The sequence below is a fragment of the Micromys minutus genome, assembly GCF_963924665.1.
Source record: "Micromys minutus genome assembly, chromosome: 2".
NCBI lineage: Eukaryota > Metazoa > Chordata > Mammalia > Rodentia > Muridae > Micromys > Micromys minutus.
Window position 1 is genome coordinate 46,396,210 of NC_137971.1, and position 8,839 is coordinate 46,405,048.

At 37.8% G+C, this 8,839-nt stretch overlaps 2 pseudogenes across 2 annotated transcripts; both read right to left on the bottom strand.

The window, feature by feature from the left end:
• Window positions 1-3,178: 3,178 nt before the first annotated feature.
• LOC308416863 (homeobox protein Crxos-like) lies at window positions 3,179-3,518 on the bottom strand (annotated as a pseudogene). The gene has a single exon. The product of its transcript is annotated as a homeobox protein Crxos-like (transcript).
• A 40-nt stretch (window positions 3,519-3,558) lies between these two features.
• On the bottom strand, window positions 3,559-4,428 carry LOC308417552 (annotated as a pseudogene). Its single transcript has one exon. The product of its transcript is annotated as an uncharacterized misc_RNA (transcript).
• Between the last annotated feature and the right edge of the window lie 4,411 nt (window positions 4,429-8,839).

An 8,839-nucleotide genomic window follows, 5' to 3' on the forward strand; every position in this document is an offset into this window, starting at 1 on the left:
GCAAGAACAAAATGCATTCTAGGATATGTCGATGTTAAGGGCCGATGACATTCTCCTTTACCCAGGCTCTGTGACTCAGCAAGACAATGATGGTTAAAAACATCTTTCATTTCCCTTCTTTTTTTGTCCTCTGGAAATAACTTGCTATGAGAAACTATCCAGCCTAACTCTCTTAATGCAGACTGATCCCCCAGATGTTTCTATGTTTATCAAGGCTAAGACTAGACATGAACCCTCTCTGTCTCATAAGGAATTAGGTGACATACTAATGTCTGATGGCAAATAAGAAGAAAAAATACTTATTAACAGAATTCTGTTCATTCTCTCTTCTTCTCAGTATTCATTATCTCTTTGATACCCCAAACAAGTTGAACTTACAGTAAAAAGTCCTCTAACAAAAATGCTGTTCTGCCATCCTGCTCCTTATAAATGATTAACTGTACTGCTCAACTTCACTGATCCATCAAAACCAAGTTTCCGTTAAGTAACTTGACCAAACTTAAGGCCAAATAAACTTTGTCCTTCCCTCAGCCAGAGCCAAGACTAACAAGCAGAAACACACTAATTTCTACAGGAAACACATATATATCTAATACTCTTCCTACCAACTATTTAACTGCTTACAAATATTATATTCTGAGATGTTGCCTTAGTAAAAATTGCTTATCTTTAAACTGTCCCATCTCTAAATCTAAACTCATTCCACCAATAGTTTTGAGAAAAGATGTGAACTCTTTGTTCTTGTCCTCTCCCATGGCCTGTCCACTTGTTGACACATAGTATTCTTGGGGCTGAAGGTAGTTACGCATGCCTGTGGCCTTTCTTCATGGACCACTGCTCTCAGAGCCATACTCCAGCCACATTGCTATGTGCATCATCCCAATTGGCCTTCTAGAGTGTTTTTATGCTTGAACATTGAGCATAACCAATTACACTGATCCCAAAGACACTAGTTACAGCTTTAAAGGGACTTGGAGAATGGAACTAAAGCATATTTGTTTCCTTCAAACTGATATCTTAAGGCATATATTCAGAAAAAAAGTTATTAAATCCACTTTACATAGTTGGTAGAGAACGCTGGTAAGACCAACCACAAAACTACTAGCATAAGGCCACATAAACACGGAGAAGCAAGGTAGGGTAATGCCTGTAGAGGAGTGCACCATCTCTCTAGGTACAAACTCCAAAGGGCAAGGTGTGGATGAAATGCTTGATGAAGAATTCAAATGAATATTTTAATTATATTTAAAAAGATCACAGATAAGAAATTCCAAGAAATCAATAATGGGAATGGGAAACTCAATGAGGATAGCTGCTATAAGTAAGAACCAAAGAATCTTGACAATGAAGAGCTCAGTAAATTAAACTTTTAAAATACAACTAAGTTATAACAAGAGACAAGAACAAGGGAAAAAGTAATTTCTGATGGTGAAGACAGAAATATCTGAGTCAGAGAAAAAAAGGAAACAAAGAATAAAGAAGGCCAACAGACTAGATAGATTTGCCAGAAGAGGTCTTTGTAGGGAATATCATAATTAACCTATCAAAAGTAAAGAGTAAGAAAAGGTACCCAATCACAGTAAAAATATCCAAATTTGATTAAAATAAGATTTCTTAACAGAAACACTATGAATCAGGAAAAAAAAAACAGTAAGTCATTTTCAATAAAAATGTTCTTGGGAGAAAAGTAATAAAAGCAAATAATTTTCAAAAAAGTTGATGGAATTCAGTACGAATAGACGAACCTTTATAAAGATACTTAATCAAGATGTGTAATAAAAAACACATAAAATAATATAATTCATTATTAGAAGGGTAGATATACAATAGAAGAGGGGGATCCTTATCAATCATTGGAAACACCAAACCACAAAGATAAAGAAAGGAATTATCAGAGGACATTGAAAAAAAATAAAAAAATTAATCAAAATAAAATGTCCAGAGTGAAGTTTTTGTATATTTGTATGATCCTTGATTGAAAATGAACTGAATTTCCCTAGCAAAATGACTGGTTTAACAAAAAACAATGAACAATATGCTATCTTCCAGAAACCTCACCAGCAAAAATGCATAGATGAAAAGGAAAATAATGGGAAAAGTTAATGCATGCAGAGATTATTTTGTATATGACAGAACCATAGCAATCCAAACACCATGGTACTACAGCTAACTCACAGTGCATGTCAGAGGCAGAGGTAGGGAGACTGAAAGTCCAAAGTATGTCTGAATACAAAGAAAAAAAAATCACTCAAGAGATGCAAGAATAAATTTACATACCTTCTGCCAACTGATTACTGAAAACAAAAAAAGCCAGCTTAGTAGTGTTGAATGTTTGATAGCTGATATCTTTTGGTTTGTCAACAACATATCAGTTTAATTATAAGCATTGCCCAGTATAGGGGAAATTAAGGAGTTACATTTGTTTGTTTTTAAAAACATTATTGCAACATTGTATTCCTGATAACTTAAGTATACCAAAATATTAATAAATGAATAATACATGCTTAGAATTGTATCATGATTTATACTACCAGGGGCCACTGGACTTGGGACTAGTCCAAGATCTATTTTTTAAACCAATTTCATTCATCAATAATTTCATTTTATCAATGAGCCACTCCCAGATCTAAATTCTCAAGTAGGTGGCTCAGAAGGCCCAATAGACTTCCCCCCAAAATACCCATGATCAAGGTCAAATACAATGATTAAGGTCACAGAGAGAAAAAAAGCTAGCAATGTTAAAGAGTTAATCTCATCGAAAATGGTTGTTCTGTCAGTATATATAAGTCTTAATCATGCCTTGGGAAAAGGAGACAAGAAGTCAGTGTTATACTGTGCTCCACATTGAGTTGATAGCTAGCCTGAAATATACCGTCTCAGAGGGGAAGCTGTTAAAAGAATTGGAACCACAGACTTCAGCCAGAGATGAACCTCTCTGGGGTGTGAACCTGCAGGTTCTAGTGGAGGCCCAGTTGGAGACTCAGCATCTAGCATACCATTTCCAATGCCATCTTTTCTGGCACCCAGGTATTCAAATATGGAACCCAAGGTTTCTGGAATGCATCCACCAATTTGATGAGTTTGGTGCAGTCAGGAGTCTGAAAGGGAAGGGAGTTGGGGAAAGCAGTTTTTCTGCTACATGTTGGAGTGGCCTTACAGAGTTTGGGGGGAAGGAGGATCAGCAACTGTGCTTACAGCTGGTTGAGGATTCAGAGGGATTGATGAGAAAGAGCCTGTACTTCCAGGTTGGTGGCTGGCAGCAGAGGGCTTTGTGGGAAGAAGAGGTATCATGCAGGGCAGTCTGCTGCAGCCTGGCCAAGGGAGGGCAATTCTCCTGTTCCAAGGGTCACTGAATGAACCAAGCCTTAACGTGCTCCTCCTTTAGTTTGAGTCTTGTGGCCATGATCTTTTGTGCCTTGAGGTCTGGGTGTGGTTTCATCTTGAAGATGCTCCCAACTATACCTCTGGTCAAGGGGACCCAGGGTGTAGGAGGTCATAGAACATGGAAACTCCTCCATCTTTCCTGTAGCTCACTTCAGGTGTGATTGAAGGTCTGTTCTATGATGCTAGTCTAAGATCTTGATCTAGATTTGATTTAGACCTAGACTGTGATCTTGATTGAGATTTGGATCTAGGTGGTTCTTTTTTCCTTGATTCTTTTTCATATCTTGAGCCAGACTTATAATGTGTTTTGGAATATGTTTTAGTGCTGCCTCTAATTTTGGTGTGAGATGAAGACCTAGAACATAATTTAGCTTTCATTTCTTTCTTGGGCTGGGATTTGGACTGTGATCTTGAATGGATTTGGATCTTGAAAAAGATTGATTTTAGTGTTTGAATCTATCATTGTAAGAATGGCTTCCATTATGCCATGGTCTTCCAGTCAGTCTACTGCTAAAAAACATACTTTCAAGGACTGTAAGATCTTCTATACTTATAATCAAAAGAGCGACTCCTTAATCTTCTTCTCTCATAACTTCGGCTTCAAGAACATCGATAATGGTCATAATCGTCATATCGTGAAAAGCTGTATATATTCCTCTCTTCTTTGGCATGCATTTAATTTGGTGTTTTTCGATCCCCCTGTGTGAACTGTATTTCAATTTGACTCCCACAAATCCATTTTCTATCCAAATTATGTAAAGCATCTTCAGCATCACAAACATCCTCAAATTGAACATATGCAAATCTCCTTGGATGTCAAGTGTAGAAATCAAGTGGAACATAAACATCTACTATTGGACCATAATGACTAAATTCCCAACATAAATCTTTAGTCCTTGTGTTGTCTGCCACGTTTCTAACAAACAGAGATGTGTTCAGGTGTGTGTGTGTGTGTGTGTGTGTGTGTGTGTGCTCGCGCGCAGGTATCAGGATATGATGGCAACAGGACTCTGGGCCAGTAGCACTAATGGCTTGGCAAACCATCAGCTCTGGCAGTGGCTCACAACCTTTCACACACTTGCACAGACCCAGAGGGCTCTACCACAGCAACTGGCTCTTCTTTCGAGATTTTGCTCCAGCATCCAGACCCCCTCCCACCTCAGATCCCTTAGCACCAGCAGGGACAATGGCTTTATGATAGCTGTTTTTTTTTTTTAAGGTTTATTTCTTTTATGTATGTATATATGAATTTTATGTATCTGTATATGAATTTTATGTATATAAGTACACGGTCACTATCTTCAGACACACCAGAAGAGGGCATCAAATCAAATTACAGATGGTTGAGAGCCACCATGTGAACTTAGGACCACTGGAAGAGCAGACAATGCTCTTATGGATAAGCCATCTATCCAGCCCCAGATAGCTGGTTTTTATCTACAAGTGGCAGACAGAAATCATCTTTGTTTCCCATTTTAAAGGTTAAAAAATGATGAGATGATTCAATTGAAAAGAAACTTTTCAAAAATAACCCAAGTAGTACAGAAATGGAGTTTACCATTGCTGACTGAGAATACAAATTAAAATGCAGAATTACAAAATTGTCTGTACCTTTTTTAAACCATATCTGAAAAGCTATTTTGTTTTTTTTCCATTTTTTTACCTTCAGCACAAAAATAATTTTTTATTATTTTATTTCATTTTACACTCACAATTTTATCCCCCACCTGTCCACCCTCCTACTATTCCACATCCAATACCTCCTTCCCCAAACCCTGTACACCTGGCCCATCTCCACAAGAATGTCCCCAAGCCACCTACCTACTCCAGCAGACCTCTAAACTCCCTAGAGCCTCTAACATCTTGATTGATAGGTGCATCTTCTCTGACTGAAACCAAGAGTCCTCTGCTGTATATGTATTGTGGGCTTCTATCAGCTGGTGTATGCTGCCTGGTTGGTGATCCAGTGTCTGAGAGACCTCAAGGTCCAGGTTAATTGAGACTGCTGTCCTCTCACAGGGTCACCCTTCTCCTCAGCTTCCTCCAGCTTTTCCCTAATTCAACCAAGGGGTCAGCAGCTTTTGTTCACTGGTTGGGTGCACATATCTGCGTCTGACTCTTTCAGTTGCTTGCTGTTTTTTTTTGGTGAGCAGTCATGGTAGGACCCTTTTGGTGAGCTCTCCATAGTCTCAGTAATGGTTTCAAACCATTGACTTCTCATTGAGCTGGATCCCCATTTAGCCCTTTTCCTGTACCTTTTTTTCCTTGGGCTTTTCTCCTTTTTTATCCCTGCAGTTCTTTCAGATAGAAACAATTATGGGTCAGAGTTTCAACTATAGGATGGTAACCCCATCCCTCACTTGATGCTTTGTCTTTATGCTGGAATGAATGGACTCTACAAGCTCCCCCCCCTCACTGCAGGGCATCCTAAATTTCCCTATTTAGAATCCCGGGAGTCTCTCTTTCCCAGGTCTCTGGTGCATATTGGAGGGTCCTCCACACCTCCTACCTCCTGAGGTTTCCTGTTTCCATTCATTCTGTTTTCCCTCAGAGCTTCAGTCTTCTTCCCCATTCAATACCAAATCATGTTCCCCTCTCCTCCCACCTAGGTCCCATTTCCCTCCCAGGTCCTTCCCTCTCTCTCTTTGTGGTTGCTTTCTTCCTCCCACCCCTTGTGAGACTATGGCATCCTCACTTGGGCTTATCGGACTTTTTAGTTCTGTGGACTGTATCTTGGGTATTCTGTACTTTTGTTTTAGGCTATTATCCACATATTAGTAAGTAAATCAAGCAATGTTGAAATTCCACCTTACACCAATCAGAATGGTTAAGATCAAAACCTCAGATGACAACACAGGTTGGCAAGGATGTGGAGAAAAAGGAACTCCTCCATTTTTGGTGGAATTGCAAACTGGTACAACTCTGGAAATTAGTTTGAAGGTTACTCAAAAAACGGGAAATAGATCTACCTAAAGTCCCAGCAATTCCGCTATTGGGAATATACCCAAAAGATTCCCCACTAGGCCCCACAGAGGCATGTGTTCCACTATGTTCATAGCAGCCTTGTTTGTGATAGCCAGAAGCAGGAAACAGCCCAGATGTCCCAACACAGAAGAATGGATACAGAAAATGTGGTTCATATGCACAATAGAATACTTCTCAGCCATCAAGAACAAGGACATCCTGAGTTTTTCAGGCAAGTGGATGGAAAAAAAATATCCTGCGAGAGGTAACTGAGACCCAAGTCTGTACCTTTTCAAATACACTACAAATCTTGAATAAAACCTTATACATTTTAGGCTGTTAATCATTACTTCATTAGTGGCTCAGACATTTTATTACACATCTGGACTGAACTTTACTAATTTTTAATTATTTATCAAATAAATATGAATAATTTATGATGGGCCAAAATTCTATTCAGGTCCCAAACAGTAGTGTGTAATCAATCTACTGCTCTTACTTATATTTAGACCCAGCTGAGGTGCTGATCAGCACTTGATGACAGGGCACAGTGGAGGGACAGTGTAAATGGGAAGGAAAGGGACTGTCTTATAAGGGACTCATGGAAGACTCTCAAAATGGCTTTACCTGTTTAAGCAGAGAACTGAGTGTAGTGAAGGCAATGTCCATGCTTGGGAACAGCAAACTCAAGTACCCTGAAGTAGTGACATGTTTACAGCTGAGAAGAGCATCAGGGGTTCAGTGTGAATGGGGTGATTCAACAGACTGTGAGTGACAAGAGATGATGCAAATACATTAAGCATAAATGAGCATCACTGAGTACTAAGAAGTATTTGCAGAATTAATACGTGAAAAACATGAATTTCCAGGACACTTTTAGAATAGCACATATGAAGTAGTCACGTGCAAAGAAGATAAGTCCTTTTTTAAAAACTCTATTTCAATGATACTCAGCCTAATTTTCCTTCTGAATCATATAAAGCAAAAATTGTTTCTATAAAATAACCTGGACACACAGAAATATCCATTCATTTAAAATACTTTATCTCCAAACCTCAGTAAAATACAGAATGTGCACACATATTTAAACCTACATCTCTTAAAACACTTGGAGTAATACATCAAATGAAGAGAACTCCACATGAATTCATGTTCTAGTACCCAAAAATATGTTATTTAAATTGTTTGTGGAAATTGTATCTTAGGATTAAAAGACATCTACAGAACTTTTCATCCTAAAACAAAAGAATACACCTTCTCAGAACCTCACAGTACCTTCTCCAAAATTGGCCATATAGTCGGTCATAAAACAAACCTCAACAGATATAAGAAGATTGAAATACTCTGATGAATCCTATCAGATCACTGTGAACTAAGGCTGGTCTTTAATAACAAAGACGACAAAAAAAAAAAAAAAAAAAAACATACAAAGAATCAACAAAATGAGGAGCTGGTTCTTTGAGAAAATCAACAAGATCGATAAACCCTTAGCCAACTACCTTGTGGGCACAGAGAGAGTATCCAAATTAACAAAATCAGAAATGAAAGGGGAGACATAACAAAAGAAACTGAAGAAATTCAAGAATTCATCAGATTCTATTACAAAAACCAATACTCAACAAAACTGGAAAAGCTGAGGAAATCGACAAATTTCTAGACACATACCAGATACCAGAGTTAAATCAGAATCAGTTAAACCACCTAACCTGTCCCATAATACCTAAAGAAAGATAAGCAGTCATCAAAGACCCCCAAAACAAAATAAAAGCCCAGGACCAGATGGATTCAGTGCAAATTTCTGTCAGACTTTCATAGAAAACCTAACGCCAATATTCTCCGAATTATTTCACAAAATAGAAACAGAAGAAACACTATGCAACTAGTTCTTCTGAGCTACAATTATGCTCATACCTAAACCACATAAAGAACCTACAAAGAAAGAGAACTTCAGACCAATTTCTCTAATAAACATTGATGCAAAAATACTCAATAAATTTTTTGCAAACCAAATCTAAGAACATGTGAAAACAATCTTTCACCATGATCAGGTAAGCTTCATTCCAGGGAGTCAGTGATAGTTCAATATATGAAAATCCATCAACACAATCCATCAAATAAAATAACTCAAAGAAAAAAAACACATGATCATCTCAGCAGAAGCTGAGAAAGCATTTGACAAAATTAATACTCCTTCATGTTAAAAGTCAAGAATCCAAGGTCCACACCTAAACATAGTAAAAACAAATATACAGCCAACTGGTAGCCAACATAAAACTAAATAGTGAGAAACTTGAAGCAATCCCACTAAAATCAGGGACTTGACAAGACTGTCTACTTTCTCCCTACCTATTCAATACAGTACTGTAATTCCTGGCAGACCAATTAGACAAAAAAAGGAAGTCAAATAGATATAAATCAGAAAGAAAAAATCAAAATATTACTATGTGATGATGACATGATAGTATATTTAAGTGATTCCAAAAATTCTACC